General features: G+C 45.9%; 1 protein-coding gene across 2 annotated transcripts in view; it reads left to right on the top strand.

Annotated features, from left to right (window-relative positions):
• The window catches only part of GNB1 (G protein subunit beta 1), an 805,062-nt gene that overhangs the window by 73,035 nt on the left and 706,882 nt on the right, over positions 1 to 25,145 (top strand). The window contains exon 1 of one of the 2 annotated variants that reach the window (XM_069610168.1): positions 12,631 to 12,749. The exons of the other annotated variant lie outside the window; for it this stretch is intronic. The gene's annotated coding sequence lies outside the window, so the exon portion shown is untranslated. Of the gene's footprint in view, positions 1 to 12,630; positions 12,750 to 25,145 lie in introns of those variants that run through there. 2 annotated transcript variants of the gene reach the window in all.

Below are 25,145 nucleotides of genomic sequence, written 5' to 3'. Positions count from 1 at the left end.
CTTGACGCCGCGGACAAAGCAGGCAGAATAATAACGGAGGGTACTATCATCAAGCGTCCTGTTTGGTTGTGCCAATCTGCTTTTAAACCACAGACACAAGCTACCCTTATCAACCTGCCCGTTTAGCCCAATGTGCTCTTTGGCAAGGTTGTTGAAGATGCTTTAAAAACAGCCAAAGAAGAGTATGAGGCGCTCAAGTCTCTAGGACAAATGGCCAATAAACCCACTGGCCAGAGAGGAAACTGGGTAGTTTTTGTCATTTTCACGGGCAAAATTCTGAAAGGGGTTCCATTTATAGCCAAAGCCAAGGTACTGCCTGGGGAAATAATCGGGGTCAGTCCTCCCAGTATTACCCTAGAGGAGCGCGCAGAGCCTGCGGACGTGGTAGTCCACTCCTCCTGAGGTGGCACTCTACCTCCAAAAGCAGTGACTATCCGCTTCAGGTGCCCTCCCATACCTCTCCAGTCGGAGGGCGCATATCCAGCTTCACCCATGCATGGCAGGGAATCGCCACAGATGGGTACTGTCCACTGTAACAGGCGGATATTGCATAGAACTCCTCGAGCAAGCCCAGAACCACCCACTGCGACAAAAAAAGAGCACCAGCTCATTCTCCTCGAGGAGATTGCCATGCTTCTTCTAAAGGACGCCATCGAGATTGTCCCGGCCAACCAGGTAAACCAGGGTATTTATTCAACCTGCTTCCTTGTGCCAAAGAAAGATCTAACCATGCGCCCAGTATTAAATTTGCTCCCTGCAAACAAATATGTCAAGCCACAAGTTCTGCAGCACTACGCTACAAGAGGTAATCCCCCTTCTAAAAAGGACTACGCGGCAGCACTGAACTATGAAAATAAGCATTTTTAATATTTCAAAGTTCCCAGTGCACAGAAGATTCTTGCATTTTCTAGAGCGAACCAGCACTACCAATTCAAAGTGCTGCTCTTCGGAATAGCATCTGCTCCAAAGGTATTCACGAAGGTACTTGTGGAGTCGCAGCACACCTGCACAGGGAGGCAATCCCAGTGTACCCTTAATTGGATGACTGGCTGATTACAGGGAAGTCTCCCCTAATTTGCAGAAAAACATTCAAAGAACGATCAACCTTCTTTCAATTGGGCTTCTCTATCGAGAAAAAATCAAATCTAGTTCCAAGCACGGCCAAGCAGTTCCTAGGAGCTGTCTTAAACATTCAAGAGCGGTTGGTCTTTCCGTCAGAGGAAAGAGTGCAAAACATGATGCTGCAAATTCTGCATTATCAGGTCGGATGCCAGATAAGGGTACGCAAAGCTATGCGTTTGCTAGGCATGATGGCATCTTGCATTTACCTGGAACCTCACGCATGCCTCTGACCCATGCAGGAGTGGTTGGCTAAACAGTGGTCTCGGGCAAGTGGTCAGTGGGACAATCTAGTGGTTGTTTTGACAACACTAGTACAAAATCTTCGCTGGTGGACAAAAGGAAAACCAGTTGAAGGGGAAACCCTTCTACGATCTGGAAGTAAGCGCGATTGTCATGACGGACTCCTCACTCGCTGGGTGGGGAGCTCACTACCTTCACCACACAGCTCAGGGTCTGTGGTCACATGCGGCAGCACAGAACCACATCAATTTACTAGAACTTCTGGCAATATTCAAAGCCGTGCAGGCGTTCGAGTCTCACCTGGCAAACCAATCGGTGCAAGTCCTGACAGACAGCACTACAGCAATGTTTTACATCAACAAACGGCAGGGGGCGAGGGGGTGATTCACACGTTCTCCAAATCTGTCCAGGCTTGCGCAACAAATTTGGAAATGGGCACTCAAACTGAAAATATTCTGATCGCAGCACGTTCCAGGGGAACTCGACTCTGACTCATTGAGCAGAGATCCCCTACCAGAAGAACACAAGTGGCAACTTCACACAGGAGTCATAGAACGCCTCTTCTCTGAAAGGGGTTTCCCCACAATAGACTTGTTCACTACAAACGAAAGCGAGCAATGTCCAGACTTCGCATCCAGGTTCCCCCAGCCAGGGTCCAAGGGGAACGCCCTATGGATGAACTGGTCAGGGAAATTTCCTTACGCTCCCACCTACCCCCGCCCGACACCTCTGAGGAAGGTAGTGAACAAGATCCACAAAGAACAGGTGACACTCATCCGAGATTCTATGTGGTCGAGACAACCCCGGTATCCACATCTGTGCAATCGGGCGATGTGTTCCTATCAAACTCCTGTGCCCGTACAATCTGCTCACTCAGCACGTGGGCCCAACGGTGCACCCTTACTCAATGAACTTGGCAGCATGGCTCCTGAAGTCCTAGAGTTTGGACGTCTTCTGCCACAAAGACGTATGGATATCTTGAAGGAATCAAAGCCTAACACTAGGCGCTGTTAGTTTGACAAGTTGAGGAGATTTGTGATTTGGTGCCAGTCCAAACAAACCCCATAGAATGCACTCCCTTAAAACGTTTTAACCTACATGCTCCATTTACTAGATGCAGGGTTCGTATTCAACTCCTTAAAGGACCCCCTGGCGGCTTTGTCAGCCTATGCCACCTCCCACAATAAGGTTTCATGGTGGAAGGTACCTGTCATCAAAGCATTCATGGAAGGGATAGAGACGCCACGCTCCAATTTCAAACCCGCCGCCAGGATGGGATCTCAATGTTGTACTCGCTAAGCTTATGGGACCCCCTTTCGAGCTGATGCATAAGTCTAGTCTCATACACCTTACTTATAAAATTTCCTTCCTAGTGGCCTTCACTTGAGTTGGTGAAATACAAGCGTTGTCGGTGCAGGATCCTTTCTTTGTTCACAAAGACGAGCTGGTTTTACGTACTCGCCCTAGGTTCCCCCCGAAGTTAATCTCCAAATTTCATGTAAACCAGTCTATTGAGCTACCGGCTTTCTTCCAGGAACCCACCAGCTCAGGTAAAACTCCACACACTAGATGTGTGGAGAGTGGTCCTCTACTATGTAGACGAGACCAGACCGCTAAGAAAAACAGATCAACGGTTTGTCTCCATAGCGCCAGGCAGAGAAGGCGATCGCATTTCAAAGAATGCAATCTCTAGGTGGATAGTCGGATGTATACAATTGTGCTATTCCCTATCAAACAAGACACTGCCTTTTACCCCTAGGGCTCACTCCACTAGTACAGGAGCCACTCTGGCTTTTTTTTGTGCAAATGTCCATCTAGACAGCATTTGCAAAGCAGCTACGTGGAGCTCAATACACACTTTCACTCAGCATTACTGCATTGACGCGCATTTAAAGACCGATGCACAGGTTGGACAAGCGGTTCTAACACATGTTTGCCCATGAACCTGCTCACATCCCACCACCCTATCGAACACTGCTCGCTAATTTTAAGCACACCATGTGATCTAAGCAGATTCCACAAGTCTCTGAAGGGGTACATTACTCACCGTAATCGTATTTCTGATGCTTGTATCTGCTTAGATTTACATGCGACCCACCCTTCCTCCCCTCGGAGAGGAGGCGCATGGATATATATATATACCTCAACTCAGAAAAAAACAATCTGAGGGACCCCGACGCGTGAGAGATCATGAGTACAGTGGAGGTCACACTAGGGATAGTATTACTGCCATGCTTTATTTTATTTTTTATATTCATTTATTTTTTTATTGGAAGAAATGGGCAGGGGCGGCTCACATGGTCGGCTGAAGCATGAAACTGTCTCAGGCACCAATGAAAATATGGCCCGCAGTTCTAAATGGATAGACATTCCTTTAGAAGTAACTCGCAGTGGCTAAAAAGGTGGCCCATTTTGACTGGCCTAGACTAGCATTTTGATTTTTTTTTTTTTCTACCAGCATTGCCCTATAGGCTAGTCCGAGCCTGGCGGCTCATCCATAATGGTGAGGAGGGCACCTACCATTATGGAGCAGCAAAGGAGCCAGCCCAGTGAAACAATGAGCACTTCCTCAGCTGCTTTTTCCAGCTGAGGGAGTGCTCCTGGGCTGGCTGAACTGTTAAAGGGAAACACTATATTTCCTCTTTGACAGTTCAGTTCCCCAGACACACATGCTTACTGAGCCATGCAAGGCTGGGTTGTTTTGCTTCGCCAGCATTGCATAGCTCACTGGAAATTCTGGCTGGGGCACTGCATGTCTGTATGTGCGAAGGGGAGCTCATGCGCCCATACGGACAGAGCAGCCTGGAACAGGGTGTTTCAGCACCCACACGCAGGCCAATGCAGAAGGTAAATTTATGTTCATTTTTTAAAATGTATTTTATTGAAACATGTTTATGGGTGCGTGTATGCGTGCGTTGTGATGGATGCTCGTGCGGTGATTGCTGCATGAATGTGTTTGTGTGTTTTGGTCCGTTGAGCTGATTATGGCAAGTGGATAGATGAGGGAAGGAGGGTTGTACAACAAGGCATTTTAAAAATGCCTAAATGACTTTGTTGCACAACCCCACCCACCTGGCAAATTTACTTCTCCTGAGGTGCTGTGGAGCCCAGGGGACAGGGATGTATTTTAATTTTTTTTTTTAATTTTTTTTTTTTTTTTTACTGGATTTCTATTATATGTCCAGTCAAAAATATGCTTTCCCGCTTAGCACCCCAGTGCCTCGCATACACCATAATCATGTTGATTGTATTAGGCCTAGTGGGACCCGGGGGACCGGGATGGTATATTTTTACGGATATATCATAGATGTCCAGTAAAACATATCATGCCTGCCCCCTGAATCCCCCAGGGCCAATTGCAAACTGTTTGGGTATTTACCATTTTTTTTTTAAAGTATGCTCTACAATGGAACATTTTAACCCATTATGAGAAAAAAAAAATTGGGGGTTGGGGGGAACCCTCCGATACCTCCCCCACCCCCCTTGATTGGTTCAAGCTCCCTCACTGACCTGGGTTGCTATGGCATTTTTGGGGGAAATGGTTATGCCCTTCCACTTAAAGAATTCACCAGCTGCCACTGGCCCTCGGAAAGTGTTAGCAACAGGATGGGGGGAGCCCAGGGACTGGGTACGAGGTGGGATGAGGGAGCCCAGCCACTGTGATGGGAGCAGGTAGGGGAGCCCAGGGACTATACTGGGAGTAGGGTGCGGTGACGGGGCGCAATACATACTGTCCATTGGGCATTTTTTTGGGGGGGGGGGGCTGGCCTGCCCACATTTTGGCAGGGGGGGGTCAGGCCAATAATGTTTGAAGACCACTGCGTTGTAGACATCACGACGACTTGGCTACGTTAGCCATTATGCACACATGCTAACCGCACGCTCACACCCAACTACATGAAGAACAAAGGTATACAGCTCTATGGATTAGAGGACAATGACCTATACATACTGTCTGCACATTTATTATTTTTGCCATTAGGCATGCTAATGCACTGCGGTAACGCAAAAAGGGCTAGTGTAAATACTTGGAGATGTTTACATGCAAATAAACCCATGGTATGACAGGAGCACTCGAGGGACCGGACAGCCATGACACACTAACCTATGGACACTATGGAAGACGTGTATAATAGAAACCAGATCATGGCTTAAGGAACCTAGTAGGCCGCAATCGACTCAGAGAGACCCTGAGGCTCACAGACTGCTGTGCAAGCAGAACCTCTGCGGCAAGAACAAAGCTACTGCCAAGGTCGTAATGTTGCAAATGACATTCCTCACTCTGAACCAAAGTAACACCGGCTTCAGGAGGGGTGCGCTCCAACAAAATACAGAATTTGGAGCTCCTGCACTCCCAAATATGGTCTCCAAGGACGTAACCTTGCCGAGCTGAGAGGCTGCCAGGATTTGGTGGCTGAGAAGAGCAACCTGTCTCACCGACAAGACAATGGCTGCAACAAAGTTGTTACATTCACGCTACAATTCTCCGGGAAACAGAGCGCTCTCATTGCAGCTATGGGCTACACATGGTTATGATGCTGACACAGTTGCACCTTCCAGACATAGTTGCTCATGCACTGTTCACAGGTGACCGGGCAGGGAACAGAGTTTGTCCCTGTATTGGGGGCTCGCAGCTCAGCCAATCATGAAGGACCCTAGGAGTTTATAGTGGGGGGTCACTGACCAATCCGAGAGCTTGCTCACTGTAACAATTCCGAACTAGCAGTTTTTGTGGATGGCCAAGCATAGCAACTGACACAGCCTTGTCTAACACTGCATCTCTGTAGGCTCCTATATGGGACCTACCACTCTGCAAACTATACCGAGTAGAGAGGTGTTTTGGAGACAGTCCTAGAGCGACGCCAATTGTGATGTCATGTCATCAAAACTGGCCTGCGAGCCAGAGTTCGCTGAGAGATGCATGGACTGTCCTCCACGCATAAGATCCCTGTGGTTTACTGGCTGTAATAAACCTCATCCGTACCTTGACTCTTGTGTGGACCTGGTGTTCTTGATTGGGCAAAGGGAAGGAGCTAGGCCTTCCACGAGTTTGCACTCTCTGGCTCTTAGCACGTTAGCACTCTGCCTGCCTGGGGGAGTGGGGGTGTCCACCCCTAACATTGTTGTGGAAGGAATACGATGGGTACAGTATTTTCAAGTTTTAAGCTACTAGGCTTAAAGTCATTAGCCACCTCAATTCCCAACATGCACAAAGTACTCAATTTGTTACTCGCCAAGAGTCTTATCTCTAGTCGATGATCGTGCAATTTTGAGGCTTGATTCTATCATATCGGTAAGAACACCAAAGCAAACCGTTTTAAATTGGTGGTTCAAAGAGTGTCGACTTGCATCTGCGCTAGGCGATGAGTTGAGGTTCTTGCAGTATGTGGTGAATGGGCAGCTTGTTAATTGGGTTTTGCAGGGTGTAGGCAATGTTTTGAGGACTGTGTAGAAAAGAAATACAAATATAGTGCAAAACTGCAATGCCATCTGGGCAACTGGTTCTAGGATCAGGTTGTTCCAGCGTGAAGGCTGTTCATTGTATAGCCTTCTGTTTGGAACATGGAACTAAAAGCAGGTTGGGCGACTGTGCCAGGGCATGTGTGAGCAGTAGGTTTTGAGATTATAGGCAGTATGGGACAGTATTACTGATGGAGTATGGACAGTACCTTAACTATCAACTTGGCGTGAAAACTGGAAGGTGGTTTTAACCAAGGTAAGGATCCTTCACTGATTGGCATGTCTCTTGTACCTTCTGTTGTCTTTAAATTCGTTTTTTTTTGGGTGTAGTGATACCGTAATATTTGTTGTATATGGTTGATATTTTCGACCTTTACAAAAAACACCATCTACAAAAATAAATATAAAATTGAACAATTTAGTTTCTTTTTACAGTGGCTGCTACCCAAAAAACACCACACAATTATACTTATTTCAGAGCGCCGGGGGACCACTCTGGTGGTGATAGTGCGCGGTACAAATATCCTTTAACATTACCTCCAAACGATGCAATCAAATATATAATTCTAATACAAATTCATAAAGACTACAAAATTCAATTTCATTACACAATGATCAGATCACTATTTCAATCAGAATCATTTCGTATTTCTTCATAAAGTTCCAGATGTCTCAATAATCCCCCAGTTGCTATGCCACTGATGTCGTCCAAATTCCCATATTCTGAATCGCATAATGCATGCTTGAAATCCTTCGGGGTATCACGAGAGTTGGGTATTCTAAAATTGTTTTAATGTTGCAACAGTAAAATCCATACAAAACCTGCAGAATGCATTTTCTTATAAAATCAAATTTCCAGCATAAAAGTGCATGCTTAGTTTTTGACCATATCAAGCCTAACTGCATACATTGCTGACTAGAGGCTATCGGGGGGGGGGGGGGTGGGAAATAGGAAGGTACAGAGCAATGATGCTCATTTGCTTGTGTGCTAGACTAAGATGTGAAAGTGATGTATACTGACGCATACTATCCATTGTAACAATCCAGTCTTGCCCATTCAAATAGATTTTACTCTAGATAGCTTTCCAACCAGATCATTTGTACAACAGCCCAACTCTAATAACCATGATTCACATGACCCAACAAACATGTTTATGGTTCGCAGCCTCCCATATATGACTTTAGGATTGTCTCAAACAGTCCTACTGGTGGCAATATCATTTTCCTATAAAAGGATAAAAAGCATTTGCTTCCTTCCTAACAGCGATTTGAGCCCCAAATCATCTCCTCACCATTCATGGTATGCATTGGGGCAGCCTAAGCAGTTTATGCCAAATTAAAGATTCACAGGCATCTAAAGCCTTATTCTGTCTGCATGTCCTCCGTCCCATAAAGAATCTTATGGAATGTCTTGCCCTCATAAAATTTAATAAGTGTACTCAAGAACTATCTACAGTACTTGAGGTTTAGCCTCGACATTTGGCCGGCTAAAATCAGATTTTTGTTTTAAGCAGTCTTTTGCTGCTTTCTTGGTTGATGTTGACAACATGGGGAATCCCAAGTAGATCAGTGCATCTACTTTCTCAAGGAAATTTCCCATTATGCGAGTATCTAATCGTCTGTCTCGCTTTTGTTTCCTGAGTAAAACAGGTGATGGCTGGAAGGTTTAGATCTTAACCTCTGGCATTGCTCTGGGCAACCCTCCAGACTGTTTCTTCGCCTGCCAGGACATTGCAGAAAGGCGAAAGACCTATGCAAATCAGGTTTGGCCCCACCCCCAAAGGGGGAAGTCCAGCCCGAACTGCTACGTTGCATCCCTTCTGCACAAGACCACAAGCCCTTTGTTTCACTTCACAGGAATGCAGTATCTTGGATTTAATGGAATTAACATTCAATTTTCTTTCGTAAAATCCAAAAAGCTGTGCAGTCATCTTTGTAGGCCTACTGCTGCACAATCTTATAGAAAATAATCCACATAAGCCAGGTGCATTAATAGTGTCTGCCAATTTAGGGCATGACTTAGTCAAATATCCAGGTCAGACATGTGTAAGCTAAAGACATGGGGCCAAAATGCACACCTGCCTTAACCCGGATGTACTACATATGCTTTAATCTGCCATGGACGTCTTCCCTGACTTTTATTTTGGTATTCGCATATGTCTTAATAATTGTCCAACTTGGACCACAACCTATCTCATTTAACCAAGTCAAATGCCATTGACAGATCGAGTGAGGCTATATTAATGGCTTCATATTTATAGACCTTTGTCATTTCATAACATTTTAAAATTAATCCTTTCAAAGAGGTTCCCATCCAGACTGGTTTTAGAAAGCGGAACATACTGGATTGCCCAACACTTTCAGCCCAGGTAGTTAAATGACTTAAACTAGCGGATGCAAAAATCTTGCTATCCGCATCCATCACTGCTATAGGGTGGTAATTTAGCGGGTCAGAACACACACCCTTTTTAAAAATTGGGACTGTTTGAACACTCTGGATTTTAAAAGATCATTAAAATGCAAGCTTAAAATAGTGGCCCAGATCCTTGGGGTAAGATTTAAACAAACTAGGCAGTTGATTAGGTCTTGGGGCACGAGAGGAACTTGCTTTCTTAATTATTTTGCAAACCTGTTCCCTGCTGCTATAACATGAGATCGTAAGACATTGCTCTTATTGACAGGATAACCTGACATAATACTAAATTCTTTGTGTAAAGACTTGTAAAATGTATGAGCCAGGTATTCTCAGATATGGTAATTGCTTGACAAAGATACGGTTATTCCTTCATTGCATTGACCACTGACCAGAAAATCGCATCTTTTTTGTTAATCTGGATATTTAACATTAGTTCTGCATCCTTCTGTAATAGTTTCCTTCTATGATTCTTTGTCAAATTATATTTGCCTTCAATCCTTTTTTATGACCTGATTATTCCAATTTATTTCGTTTAATTTGACTTATATCAGATCTTAATAATTTTTTTATGTCTCTATCGGATACATGTCTATTTGGGTATCTTTTTGCACTTTTCCCAATTCTGTGATTATCCAATCTGTCAAACGAAGACTCTATAAACAAAGGAAAACAAGAGCTACGAAATGTCAAGTTTCCACTCATAGGATTCATTCTTCCAGTATTCCAAGCTGGTTCCACCCGTACCGTTCAACAATGGATTAACTTCCGGGTCAATTGTGGCTAAAGCAAAGACCGCCTTTTCCATTCTATGGTCACTTAATTTAGTTGGTATCCTAAACGAAAAACACAATTTGGAAAGGCATTAATCTACAAACATGTAGTGCAAGAAGGCCAAGTGACTGCCGCAATTTCATGATGCTTGCCTAGGAATATCCTCCATTTATTTATTCATTTTTATTTGGATTTGTATAGTGCACTACAGCCCAGGGGCATCGAGGCGGTGTTACAGGAAAATGAACGTGAGCTTGATTAAGGGTTACAAAAAATCTGCCCAAGTTACTTAGTTACAAGACATTAACAGAATGTGCAAACAGTTATCAATAGGCAGAAACATGAGAAAGCTGGCCCCAGAGTTGCAACAGGCTTTGGGGGGGGGGGTCATGCTAAACCGTGGGGTGCCAGGTGCAGGTTGATCCGGAGTCAGACAAATAGCAAGGTTTTGATTGCTTTTCGGAAGGCAAAGTGCGAATCAATGAGCCTGACGTGTGGTGGCAGAGCATTCCAGTGGGAAGCCGCGAGGGAGGGGAAACGTGTCCCGCCTGCACACTTACATTCAGCATGGCCAATACAATTGATATCATGGCATTAACCTGTGCATTATCTATTGATATTTTTCATTTTTGCTGTTCATTTCAGCATGATTACCTTCTGAATCCACATCATTACTCAAAGAATTAAGCTCTCAAGCCAGAAATGTGTCCTCCAGGCCTTTGTGTCAACCAATCTTCTAAATATTTTTAGGAGTGTCTCCAAAAATATTGTTAAAGTGGCTATTCCCACGTGCCAATAGACATCAACATTCCAAACTCCATTTCACCTTTCATAGAAGATAATTCTGCGGCCTGGGCCCCTCTTACAATATCTGAGTTTTGATATATAACTTGCATTGCCGACCAGCATATCCGTTCTTGATGGCCGACCAACAGGCCCCCTGCAGGGTGACCCATTACAGATTTGGAGGCTGCCTGGAAAACAATTTTAAAGCCATCTAGGTGTTTATCCACTAACCATGTTGCCTGCAATAAAAGATGTAATGTTCACATAACATTCCCATTTAATTATTTGTTTTCGAATGAGACCCATCCTATGAAACTGTATGCATAACTTTTTGACTAAAGATAAGACTGTCTTGTTAAACTTGGTTGGCCATACCGTAATCCAGGGGCCGGCATGAATTTGATGTCTCAACTACCATGGCATGGCCCTCCATTCAACTAAATTGGAGGATCGTTTTGAGCATTTTCATCTGTGGATGGCATTTCCGAGTATCTTGGTAGGAAGTATGGTCATATTTGGAGCTAAAACAGTTAATCTAAGCACAGGGATGGAAATACAAATTTGAGCAGCCGCAAAAGGCAGCTCCTGAGTACTGGGCTTCACCCAGTAAGCAGAAGATAACTATAGGCAGTGAACAGCTAGTACATGGCAGGCTTCAAATGTAAGTTACATGTGAGATGCGAATTAGGCTGTTTTGTCGATTATGACTGGCTAGGCTTTAAGTGTTTTACAGAGTCAGAATGTTCCTTTATACAACTTCCCAAACAGAGTTAATGTCACATGATCTAGGAGTCAAAAGAAGTTTCTGGTAGCTGTTGGTGTCGAGCTAATTGGGCTCGTTTAGGCTACAAACAGGGCCTACATGGCTCCCAGCCATGTATATGCATGTGGGCCAGATGACCCTCTATTGTTATGAAAATGGATGTTTTGTTCGGTTCTAAGGAGTAAAAAAGGTCTTTCGAGGTGACATCATTTTTAGATGTTAAATGAGGCGAAGGAACATCAAAGGCTTGCATGCAAGGTACGCAGTGCTCCTCTTGATGGCTATAGAAGTGCTGAATTGACCCTTCCCTTGCAGAATTAAACATTTTTATTACATAGTTGAAGCATTTCTTTGTTTCAAACGTGAGAGAATTGCTGTAAGAAATAAAGGGACCTAGTGAGTATGTATTTTTTCACGTTAAAGTCCTGAAGTGCAGATTTTCACAGGTGAAATTACATTGGTGAAAACATATGCATCAAAAAAGGACTTGTTACAACTGTAAACCGTCCAACATTGTACTTTCAGACGGTTCCTGCCTTGCAGTAATTTCTCGCAAGGAGATGCACAAAGCATCAGAAAATAGCATCTCGAACAAGAAGAGAAACACCAGTAGGCACAACTATTCATGCAAGATGGACGAGTTAATTATGCAGAACAGTGTAAAGCGCCTTAGAATTACAGCAATAAACATTGGGCATTCAGAATAAACAGCCATGATTTAAATGATCTTTTTTCAGATTTTCAATGTTTTTTCCCAATGAAATGCATGCTCTGTGACGCATGCTTTCCCCCTGTTTTTAACCATCTGATCAAGTTCTTATAACTTCGAAAACTAATGGATTAGTCATTCTCGGCATAATAGGCCAATAAAAGTATCAAAACTCGAACTATTATGATGCATTTTTTTTGGTACTGGGTTAACGAATTAAAACACACGAACTGTGATTTTAAAGGAACATGGACGGTTCACGAAGGACATCTCGTAGAAGCTTACTGAATGAACATTGCAACAGACACCAGGCAGTAAGTGACGGCTATCCATGTCATTGATGGGATTTGCTTTGGACCGTTCAAATCCGCTTGTATTAATCTGCTGACCTTCTGTACAACATATGCCGTCACCTTGGAGAGCCGGCATGGTAGTACATCTGTCCTCCTAAAACTACCAGAAACCCGTTCCTTCTCTTTACGGTATGTGATTATATTTTTATTAAGCTAATAATGTGCTTGAAATAACAATCCATGTGCACTACACTACAACCTTTGTTTTCCTTTAAGGGAAATCCCACTAAAGTGCTGAAAGTATTTATTTTTATTCTGAATTATTTAGGGCACTATTGTAAACTCCGCCCATTCCTGCACTTCAGTATTAAAGCCAAAAAGTGGCTGTATCTTTATGATGTGCATATCCCCCCCACCCCCACCTTCTGACTGCACCTGGACTTTGGTACACAGTATTCTATTACTGCAATCGAGCACGAGCTTCTAGTGAGCCATTGGTTCCAGATTACTTTCTGAATCCTCCAAGGTGGCCTGAGTTACGGATGTTAAAAAGTTGTATTTTTTTTTTGGGTCTTTGTTCCTGTGTGCCGGTTTAAAGTATGCCGGAATGTATTCATTAGAGACCAGCAGGATTATCTGAATGGCAGAAGGTCCCGAGATCTTAAACCACAAGGGGGGGGGGAGAGGGTGTGTGTGTGTGTGTGTGTATTTTTTTTTCTTTCTTCTAAGCCTTCAAATAATGGGTGGTGTTTTTCCAAGTAGAAATGAAATTACTGCCCTCTGAAGAAAGTGGTACTTTCCTGCAGCATGTTCACAGATCTATGAAGCTTAACCCCAGTTGTGGCGGTTTAGGGCACATTCAGGCACATGGTGAATCTGCCACCAATACAAACATTCCAGCCACATTTAATAGCACGGATTTTCTATTGGCATGGTTTTGAGGCCTGAAGAATGAGAATGGTGGTTTGTCCCCTTTGTTGCTTCCCTGGGCTCATTTTACCCATATTCTCCCTTCACAACAGCACATTTCAGCCACGTTGTGCCCATTCGTATAATAATGTGCTGCCAATCTCTCCAAAGAAATTGCAGCAACAGTATTAGTTAGTAGAAACCTGATCTCATTAAATCTTCTTTAAAAAAGAAAACAATCTGGCGATTTTGGTCTTCCAGTCTTAATGGTACACGGTCACATCCATGGCTGTTTACCACCACCAGTTCTTTCTTCTCTTCAATCCAAAGGCTATTTACGTTTTCTAAAACTGTTGCTAGTTTCCTTCAGTAAGTTTTAAGGACATTAAGGTAACCTCACAAATGCTCCACCTGACCTTTTTTATATACTGCTTAATTGTCCTAATTCAAACTACACTCCTCATTTCTCAGTGTCAGCATCGATGTATACAGGAGGGACGAACCATAGGCGTTCCTCCCCTCACTTAACTTGTTTGTAGGACATCCACATCTGTCTTTAACAGTCATATGAACGAGGCCTGCATGTGGTTCACCGGGTACATTTTCTCGACTTTGGTGGGCACGTTTTACTGTACTTCAGTAAGATGGCACTGTGAACTAAAGTCTACCATAACCTGGAACAGTACACATTCATAAGAATCCTTTTTGAAATAAAATGGACAGGATTTTTCATTTCCACTCTTAGTTGTGATCAATGTGATCACTCAATTACTTTACCAAAAGTATTCACCTTTTATGCAGTCTATTCTTGACCATGCCTGGCAGTCCCAGAAATGACTACAAATAAGCCACTAAACAACCAGACGTGCCCTGGCATGCTCTTGAGCGTCTCATGCAACCAACATTTGATTGTATACTAAGTTAAAATTCTCCAAAGTTGCCTTGGAAGCACAACCCCATTATCACACAAGAGCACTTCCTTCTCACATTTATAAAATGTTGGTTTTCTTTACAGGGCTGACCTGCACCCAGGCATCGCAACACATTTGTACCTTCACTGCACCCTTGCCTCGATTTGTCTGTGGCATCTAGCTCCTGTTTTCCCATGCTATTGGATTCCCCTTGATCATTTCCTTTCCTCCAGTAGACTTTGGTCTGGATACCCCTGGACTATTGCACAGTACACCACTCCAGAGACAAGACCCAGCCCACCGAAACGATTACAGTAATTTGTTGCTGTTTGAAAGCCTATTAACACAATGGATGCCTTATTCAAGTTTGTTTCCGTCACTTTTGGCACCATTAAATGCTTGCAACTCATTGCGAAAATCTTAGGTGTAAGTTATTGAAACCACTTGATATCCATTACAACCTTTTTAAGTCTCTTTCAACCTCCCAGGTTAAAACCAGTGTCAAAATGTGCACTCGCTACTAGCAATTGGCTAATGATCTGATAACTCTTGGTGATTAAGATACGGTGTGCTGTGTGTATCAAGAGAATTGAAGGAGGGTGACTTTTTAGGTGTAGCTTGCAACTTGAAATTGCGACCCATGGGCTAAAGGATGTAGTTCTTGCAAGAATGAGTCATAATAGGCAAGGTTCTTGTAGATGGCAGCCTGCACTATTGCACTGTTTGCATACATACATGCATACAGGCTAACTCCACCAGAATGTCACCAGCCATCATGTAGAAAAGACATGACATAAGCAAGAAACGCCCATTCAACGGGCTGTACTGTATGGTAACAGCCTGCAGACCCTTGTTAAACAGATGTTGCCTCCAGGTACGCCCCATGGATGCTTTTTGTTTGTGCAAATTGCATCGCCTGGTGTGCCAAGTGCATGGAATAAGATTGGGTGCATTAAGCACATGATCGATTGACCCAATGTAGACCAAGACCGCTATTGAAATTGGCCAGTACTCGTAGTGAACTCCTTTTCCTGGCCACTTCAGTGGGAAGGTGTTGGGTGTGCTCTATGGGGACACTGTGTTGTGCCATGTGGGGACAATGTTAAGGTGTTGGGGTCTGATTCGCAGTGTTAGTGATGTGGGGCAGATGGAGCGGTGAACTGGGCCTAGATGCAATGCAGACAATGCTGAGCCTAGGGTATTGATGGCGGCCAGCAGGGAAGAACGCAAGCTTACACCAGTAGTTCAGGCGCATGTTGCATGCACCCCATTGGCTAGCTGTCCTCTGTGCAATTTAAAAGTATGTGCAGATTCCACTGACTGCTAAGTTACTTGGAAGCCAGTAGCGGGCACACAAACTCTTCCCCATCTGACAATCATGAAATCACGCATGCGTCACATTCTCTGAGCGATCATTCACTGGAGGCACCAAAATTAACGGTAGTAGAATGTTGATGATGCAAGCGTGATTCCATGAATATCAATTGGGGCTGAGCTTGTATGCGTGCTCCTTCTATGCAACTGGGTTCTGTCAAAGCAGTGTGGTTTATACTTGAGTGGCTCCTACAGTTTCTTCAAACAATAACACTGGTGCTTAGGGCAACTTCACAAACTGCTGTGGTGGAGGCGGTGAGAGGGGGGGTGGGTGGGGTGGGGTTCACAGCCAAGTGCACAGCAATCTCCCCATCATTTCCAGTGAGTTGGTCTGGTGTGCTACAGTGAGTGACATTTCGTGGAGTTTTTATTTTGTTGCTTGTGGCATATTGAAAATTTCATGGCATTGTACTGTTGCCAACCCTGGCAGCGTGCTTCTCCGGGCACAGTGGCTGCTGCTTGGCCTAGTACAAATCCTTTCAACGCCTGTCCACAAAGGTCCCCTCTGCTGCATCCATACTTGTGGGAGTTGGGCTGCCATGGGAGGGTGAATTAAGAGTCGAGGTCAGACCAATCCAGGCCGGTTGGCGTGGAGCTAAGCGGGAGGTGGAAGGAGAGGACGCAGCAGCAGACGAGGAGAAAAACCAGCAAATTCAACTCTGGCAACCAATCCGGGCCGGTGGGATCTCCAACATTGTAAATGCCGGGAGCAAGGTCAGCAGATCGCTGTACCCCGTCTTTAGTCAGTGCGGCTCGTGTTTGGATGCTGCATGGGTTCATTCTGCTGCCCCTCCGGCTGTTGTTGGCAGCTGTCTGTTCTCGCAGAATCCATTGCCTTATCTCCTCTTGTAGCTGTGATTTGATTCCGGGTAGGATCTGTGTGCATGGCCAGAAGCTCCTTCCCTGCGTCGTCTTTTCAGTGTATTCTGGCTTGCTTGGATGTTTTATTCGGGTCGCTACGGGAGCTCCCACAAGACGTGACAATCTTGCTGCGTGTCTTCCACATTTTCAAGGTGGCAGTCACCACCGCCCCCCACGCCGATTTTCAGATGTTTGACGGTGCATGCATGCAGAAGTATTACTGCGTTGCATGTGTTTTTTGTTGCTGCAAGATCTGACACACCACATCGTTCCACAACTGTAAATGTTTAATCTCCTGAATGTGTGTTAAAAACAAAAAAAATGTGAGACTTTACTAGTAGGATTCACACTCATATGCACTAAAGGCTTATTAGCCAGCTGGTATTTTAAGGGTGCACGGGAGGTAGAGAATGACCGTGTTCTCCTTAATTACAGCTAAAAACACAATTATACACCCTTCTCTTCTCGAACAGAGGAAGATGAGGCTTGAGAGTTGGAGATCTGTAGTTGAAAAAGGGCAGCTAGATTATTGAAAACCAAGGTGTGCATGAAAGAGTTGATCTAATATACATTAAAGATGGATCCTAAATGAAAAGTAGAAGGAGAGGATGAATGCATAGGGCAGCTGTTGAAGCTAAAGTAACAAGAAACTTGAAGGGAAGTTCGTACATAGTTCCTACAATAAATGTATGCCATGGATCTTAAAACCTTTAATGCCGTGCAGCCCTAAGAATACATCTGTGGCGCTTCACAGCTCCACCCATTGTTGTAATTACCATTTGATTTTATTTAGCTCTTGCTACCACTTTTTTGCCTCATTGGAGCTCCTTGGGGCCTCTAATAGGTGTTGCTATTACGCAAATTAATACAATCTTCAGTGATCTTGGCAGAGGAAAATGTTGAGAAGGGACAAACTGCTGAGTTTGCTTGCTGGCATTCAAACTCATGACCTGAGCAAATATCCTGATCTTGGGGTCAGGCATTTAACTCCCCGAGCTATTTTTCATGTATTTGATACTGGTGGAGATTGTGTGTGTGTGGGGGGGGGCTGTTTATCATGCATGTCCCCTGAAGCCACTTTTGCTTTTTCTCCCCTTCCTGCTACTATTTACATAAGTGCATTTTAGGGAGATGCTAGTTCCGTCTTTTTGATGCATTATGGCGCCTTTAGTCTTCGATTTAAAACGGCTACAAACAGATAAAACCAAGACTGGATTAAAATATCCTGAACAGGACATGTTCAAATGTATGCGTTCGGTGTTGCCTGCCCATTTCCTTAGAACCCCCCCCCCCCAATACACACAAAGTCCTTGCAGTAGATACAAGTACAAAAAACCATCAGCATTAATTCTCGTACCCCACCTTCAACTGCCCTATTCACTGTATAGCTTATAAAGACCATTCAAACTATTCAATAATTTCCAAATCGTGTAGACCCCATCATGGAGGTCAATGATTAGTCTACTCCCATGACTTGTAGAAATATATATAATTCACAAAATAATTGTCCATCTTCATTGTATTCTTTCCTACTTGTACAGAGATCTTGTTCTGCTCCTGCCCATTTTCTCATAGCCGCATACCATCCCTCAAGTTGAGTTCTATTGTATTGAATTAGTCACTTTTGTAGGTCCCTGTTTAGGCACAACATACAATAGTTATGGAGATAGAACCAGTGGCCATTCTGAATAATGTGCTAAAAATTGTTTGCATTAAGCCAGCCAATAGTTACACCTAGGACATGCACTGTTTTGTTGGTTCTATTTTATGGAGCCTGGCAAGAGTTGCATACACTTGAATGTATTTATATATCATCGGTTTGAATCTCCTGTTCCTGGCTACAATTTTTGTATGGAGGCAAGCCCCGAGCCACTCTGTCCCATAATGGTGTGCCAAGATCTTTCCCATCTTCGACATGCTCCTGCCAGTGCTTTCTTGGAGGCGAAACTGACTATATACCACTTTGAAACATATCTGCCCCCTTCTGACAAGGCACCTATGACCCGATTTATTGTGTGGATATCTATATCGTGTGGAAACCTAAGTCTGATTTGCTGAACCTTTGCACTTATTTTAGCATTCGCAAAGAATGAGCCTGATCCCACCTGCCTGCCATTTTTTAACAATGGGGTTGAAAAGTCATAAATCTTCTGCGCTCATAGACTTGGTTTATTCTACATGGGACATTGTGGTTGGTTTACTGCTGTCTTCCGCAAAGGTAAGTTACCCCTAAATTATTAGTGCCACAACTGAAATTCTTGGTGATACGTTTTGTGCTTCGTTGTTTCCACAGTTCTGATCCAAACATGTCAAAGTATGTAGAATGTGAAGCACTGCCCTTACATCACTAATGGAGCGTAAACTCTGCAGCTGCCGTGGTAATAGCAAACCAGTAATCAACATGGTTACTAAATCCACTCCAACTTCCACAAACCATGGATGAACTATTGTGACTGCACCTCTTTATAGTATGCTTCGAAGTGCGGCCTACTCCCCACTACTCCCCCTACACTTTCATATGGTAGGTTTCAAGGCATTAATCCCTAGGTGAGTGACATTTGCACCCCCAATGTTTTGGCCCATAGTCGATTGATTCTTTTAAAGACTGTAAGGGGGATTGTTGTTGGCATAACTTGAACTCTAAAGGGCTCTTGGAGACTATCTTTGAGAAACACAGCCCATTAACATTGGATACTTTACAAGGAAAATAGTCTGTGCTGGACCAATTCCAGACAAATTTTACAGGTTGGTAAAGTTCATTCGTATTAGCTCCAACCTTGATGCTTAATACTCCCACGTCCCGTCCCCTTTCCTCCATACTTGTGGGAGATTCCATCCTTCGGGACGGGACCGGAGCACTTTTGTAAAAAGTATCACAAATTCTGATTTTTGTCCTTTTCTTTGTACGCAGGGTACCGCACGTGGCCGCAACCATGCCCTCCTAAAATCCACCCTGCACCCTTCAGTCCTTTTCTCTGCACGGTCGGTGCTGGACGCACTAGCATCACCGGGAATCTTTCTTGTATTCCCTTTGTCCTTCCTTCCTGCTCCGGTTCCACAGTCAACTAGTCCTCCGTCTATGCCGGAGCGTCTGGGATTCATGTCCTGTTCTTCATGCAAACGTTGTTTCGCGAGGGCGGATCCCCATTCTCTCTGCTTGGAGTGTCTAGGCCCGGAACATCACTGGGACTCGTGTTTTTATTGCGACTTCTTCTCCGTCCGGGCACTCAGCGTAGTCTTCGGTGGGAGGAGGTGTTTCAACGCATTTCTCCACCATATTTTGAGCACTTCATCGACAAAAAAGAAACACCTGGTAAGTTCTTTACTTTTTAGGGAACCCCGTCCAGTGGGCTCCTTTCCGGGGTCTTCCAGGACCGGGAAGGGCTTGAGTAGCTCTGTTACCAGGGACATCCCTGAGGTTCTCAGCAATGGGCCAAATGGGCACACCGTAGGTTCCTCCGAGGGTGCCTGTACTGGACCTGCCAGTACCGGATGCTGTTCCGAGGTTCACTTTTGGGTGCTAAAGTTCAACCCGGTTTTTCTGGCACTCTGGATACCAGTGCTCCCCCTGAGGTCTGATTATGCCCCGAGGTCGCCATTTCTGCAGCTTTCCAGAGTGTCACAACTTGAGGCCCCTCTTGAGGGCGCTGGACATCCCGGGCCAAGTCCTGAGGTTCCCGTTCTTGGGGCTAATTCTGGTACCGACCGAGCCGAAGATTCCTCTTTGAGGGTCCTGTCGGTTAGGTACATTCCTAAACCGTCCCACGCTAAGGTTCGTGGTGGTACCGGCTCTGTCGAGAGGAGCAAAGGTGGTCACGGACTACAGGCCTGCCAGTACCGGCTCTGCCGAGGATCCTTGTTTCAAGGCTAAGGTGTTACTTAAATCCCCTGGTGAGACAATTGCCTCACCTACTCGTGTGACACAGTTCTTCTCAGGCGCGGATCAAATGGCCTTCCACCCTCCATGGTCCACGGTGGCCATTTTGGATGCTTCCCTTCCACCGTTTACAGCGGCTGGTGCTGGGAGCATTTCTTTTGGGGCTGCGCAGCCTTTTCCACGTCATATGGACAACAAAAACCTTTTCCGCCCCTCATTCGATTGGCGTGCATGGGCACCGCTGCCTTCTGTTTCGCTAGCTCCTGGTTCTGTGACACTGATTTATGTGGATCCAGCCGGTGGAGGTCCCTCCTGGCAGCCATCCTCATTGCGTTCATGGGGTATGCCCCTCACAAGCAACCTCTGCCCACTCCTGCGCCTAGACCTTCGTCCGAGGAGGCATTTTTCAGGAAGTTCCAGATGCTCATGCACACGGATCCCATGAGGGCATACTTTAAGTGTCTTTTTGGGGAAATGTCCTTGGAACATCCTGTACCGCCTTCCGCCCTGGCTGTTCCTACGCAGGTCCCTGTGGTGCCAACTGCGCCACCTCTTCCTGCTGGGCCTTCTACGCAACTTTCTCCTCTGCCCCTGTTCTCGCCAATGGAGAACACACCAGAGGCACGGGATAACACTTTAAAACCTGAAGTGGTACGCGCTGTGGAACAATCCTCTGTTCCCACTTCGCTGGATGAACCTCAAGCGGACCAGGGCAGTGATGAAAAGCCCCGGTCTGTTGGAGTATTTTATGACCGGGTGCTGGATATGATGGCCCTGCTTGACATTCCAGTACCTGAGGCCCCCCACTCCACAGGAAGGGGTGGTATCTGGAGCCTTTACTCTTTCAACTCAGGAGCGCACCGGCCTCTTCCTCCAGAAGGACGTCTTGGCTGAGGCCCATAAGGTCTGGGATAAACCCCATACGGACTACATGTCAACAGAGGATTGACGCTTGATACAGGCTTCACACCTCGGCAGACATAGCCTTGTCGGCTTGCCCGCTCCCCTCATAAACGGTCGTGGCGGCAGCCACCTTCCAATCCAAACCAGCCTCTAAGTCATCCACGGCAGCAGCCCAAATCCTCTCCAAAGAGGATAAGCTCCTTGACAGCTTTGGCAAAAAAGTATTTTCCAATTCGGCACTCCAACTTGGTCAGGCTAACACCAAGCTCATCTTGGCCGCAGCCAATCCAAGGCTGATGAAGGAGCTAGCCGATTTCCAGGAATGTATTCCTGCGCATAGGTTAGACTTCAAAGCTGGTCTGTCGGATGCCAACCTTTTTGGTGCAGGATCTACTGGAACCTGCGGCACACCATCTAGATACATCTGCTCAAACCCTTATGGTCGGGGTTGACCTCTCCTGACAAGCGTGGCAACATGCGACTAAGTTCTCAAAGGAAGTACAGGATGAGGTACTGGACCTTCCTTTTGATGGCAAGAAATTCCATTCCTTCACAGATGAAGAAGTCACAAAGACCAAGGCGAGTACCCAAACCGCCAAATCTTTATCTGTCCTGGTGAAAACTCCAGCTAAGGCCCCTTGTAAACAGAGTAAAGGGTCCCAAACTCTGTCCCTAGACTCGGGGGGGGGGGGGGGGGGGGGGTAAAGGGGGAGGGAGGATGGGGGCGAGGGAGGGGATTGGGGGGGGCAGGGGGAGGGTTATCGGAGAGCTTTCCGGATCGCTGTTCGCACAGTACAAGCTCCGGCTGGCGGGCCCCGCCGAAAGCAACAGCAAGGTGGTTGATTTTTCTCTCGGCGATCAGCCTCCTCTCCAGGGACAGGTAGTCTCCCTGCCGACAAATCTTCCAAATGGTATTTTTTTTCTGAGGCACGAACTCCGGTGGGAGGACGAATCTTGGCTCATCACCGAAGGCTGGTGGGTTTTGTCCATCGCTCGGGCTGGCTTCCGCTTGCCCCTCCCCTCTCAACCCTCCCTTCCAGCAGATTGGGCACTCTCCCTCAGAGCCGTGGAAACTGTTCGTCTCAGGGAGCAAGGGGAGGGCTTTTACTCCTGTCCAGTGCCCAAATCCAACCAGGCTGCCCTGTGCGCTATCCTCTATCTTTCCCAGTTCAATCTTTCTCTTCCCCAAGAGAAATTCAAGACGATCATGCCTTGACAAAGTCCTCTCTGTGGAAGGGCGACTGGCTCAGTGTAGTGGACATTCAGGACGCTTACATGCACATCCTGATAGTCAGCATCAGAAATATCTGCGGTTCTCCCTGGGAGAGGAACACTTCAGTTCCGTGTGCTCCCGTTTGGTCTCCGCTCAGCGAGGCACTGGAGACTCCTCAGAGGGCCCCCGCAGCGGGTCTGCTAAAACAGTATCTTCTTCCGAGGTTCCCCATTAGGGGGATAAGGTTGGGCCGAGTTGTTCTGTGGCTCTGGATACCAGGGTTCGCCCTGAGGCTTCTGCATCTGGAGCTAACTGCAGTGTCTCGGCTCGAGGCCGCTCTTTAGGTGGTTATACGTACCGGGGTTAAGCCTGAGGTTCCCCTTCTTGGGGCTGAATCGGACACCAACAAAATTGAGGGTCCCTCATAGAGGGTGTCGGCTGTAAGGTATATCCCTCAGCCTTCCCTCGCGCACGGTGGTGGTGGTACGAGTTCTGTTGAGGCAAAGAAGGCAGTCACACACCACAGGCCTTCAAATACCGGCTCTTCAGAGGTTCCTCCACTAGGGTGGAGGAACTGGGGCAGTCCCTAAGGTGGCGAGTACACACACTAGATCTGCCAGTACCGGCTCTGCTGAGGTTCCTTGTTTCAAGGCTAAGATGGCACACAAGGCCCCCGACTACCCTGAGGAGACTATTGCGTCACTTGCTCCCGTGACGCAGTTCTCATCGGGCATTGATAAAATGGCGGCCCTTCATCTGTGGATCACGGCGGCCATCTTGAATACCTTCCTTGCAAACGGTGTCGTTTGTGTTTGCACGAACAGTTCAGTGGCGATGTTTGACATCAACAAGCAGGGCGGCACCAAGTCTCCCCTCCTTGTGAATCTTGCCATACAAATTTGAGACTGGATCATCCAGCAGCAAGTTTTTCTCCAGGCTGTAAACATCCCGGGTTACATCTGTGGTTGCAGATTCACTGTCGCCAGTCGGCAGCATTGATGAGTGGGAGATGAACAACAATGGCCTCTCAAACATTTTCTATCAATGGGGCGCTCCACAGGTGGACAGCTTTGCAACTTCAAACAAGAAAACTTCCTTTAGGTGTCTAGAAATGGGCTCCGAGTGTCCCCCCTGGGGGACGCCCTTGTGATCTTATGGTACAACATGAAAGATTATGCTTTTTCCCCATTGCCTCTGATCCATCGGTCGCTCAGGAGAACATTGAACTGCATTCTCCTGTTAATGGCTCCTTGGTGGCCAGCCAGATTCTGGTTTTTCGGAACTACAGCATCTGCCGGTACTTCCCAGATCAGATTGGATTGCAGCAGATTCTGACCTGCTTCACCAGAGCATTCACCAGATGAGGCACCCCCACCCCACAATCGTTCAGCTTGGCAGCCTGGTGCCTGAGTTCAGATCATTAACATAGTTTGATCTGTCCGAAGACAATATGCGCATTATCCAAGTGGCCAGGAAGCCTTCTATGAGGGCTCAGTACAGGAGCAAATGGCTCCGGTTTTGCTATTGGTATTTAGCTAAACAGCTCGATCCCAGGCATCTTTTGTCTCATCTGGCCGCCTCTGGCATCCTTGTTCTGTCACACAGAATTTATTTACCTGCGATTGAATTGCGGCCTATCTGTCCACGGACAGCTGTTCCTTTCATTAATCCAGTCATTAAAAGGCATTTTACGGATCTTCATCCTTCCCGCCAGTGCGCACCCCTCATCCCCAATGAGGTTTGAATGTGGTTCTCGTGGGATTATGCTATTTGAATCCATAGCCACTACTGATCTTAAGTACCTATCTTGAAAGGTTGCCTTTCTGACTGCAATAACATCGGCGAGTAAGTGAGCTCTAAGTTCTTTCCGTGTAACATCCGTTCCTCACTTTCCACAGGGATAAGGTGTTGCTTCGCACTCATCCTTCCTTCCTGCCTTAAGTGGTTACCGATTTTTCATTTGAACCAATCGCTCTCCTTACCCGTCTTCTTATCTAACCCGGCATCTGATGCCGAGAGAGTTTTACATAACTTGGAGGACGTCGGGCGAGCCCTGAAATTTTACCTCGATAGAACAAGTGAACTCAGAAGTTCCTTGAGACTTTCTCCGATTCGGAGACCTGAAAGGGAAACCAGCTTCCAATGCAACTATCTCTCCTGCTGGATTGCATCATGTTTTTCAGAAGCCTATAGCATTCAAGGCCTTCAACCACTGAAGAGCATCCATGCACATCTAGTCCATGGCAAAGCGACTGCTGTTGCCTTCCAAAACTATGTCCCTTGGGAGTTAATCACCAAGGCGGCTTCGTGGGCCTCCCCATTGGCTTTACCTGCGCTCCAGGGCTGATGACCATTTTGGCCCTGTTCTTCAGGATTTATTCCAGTAAAGTCATTTTATTTTTTTTTGGGTTTTTTTCTCCATCCATCCGTACCTCCTATGGTGTGTGCTTGGGAATCTCCCACAAGTATGGAGGAAAGGGGACGGGACATAGGAGTATAACAGTTACTCACCGTAGTGACTACCTTACTCCTAGTCC

The sequence above is a fragment of the Ambystoma mexicanum genome, chromosome 8, assembly GCF_040938575.1.
Source record: "Ambystoma mexicanum isolate Mex_15411 chromosome 8, UKY_AmexF1_1, whole genome shotgun sequence".
Classification (NCBI taxonomy): Eukaryota; Metazoa; Chordata; class Amphibia; order Caudata; family Ambystomatidae; genus Ambystoma; species Ambystoma mexicanum.
Note: the sequence above shows the minus strand (reverse complement) of the source record. Positions and strands in the feature narration are given on the sequence as shown.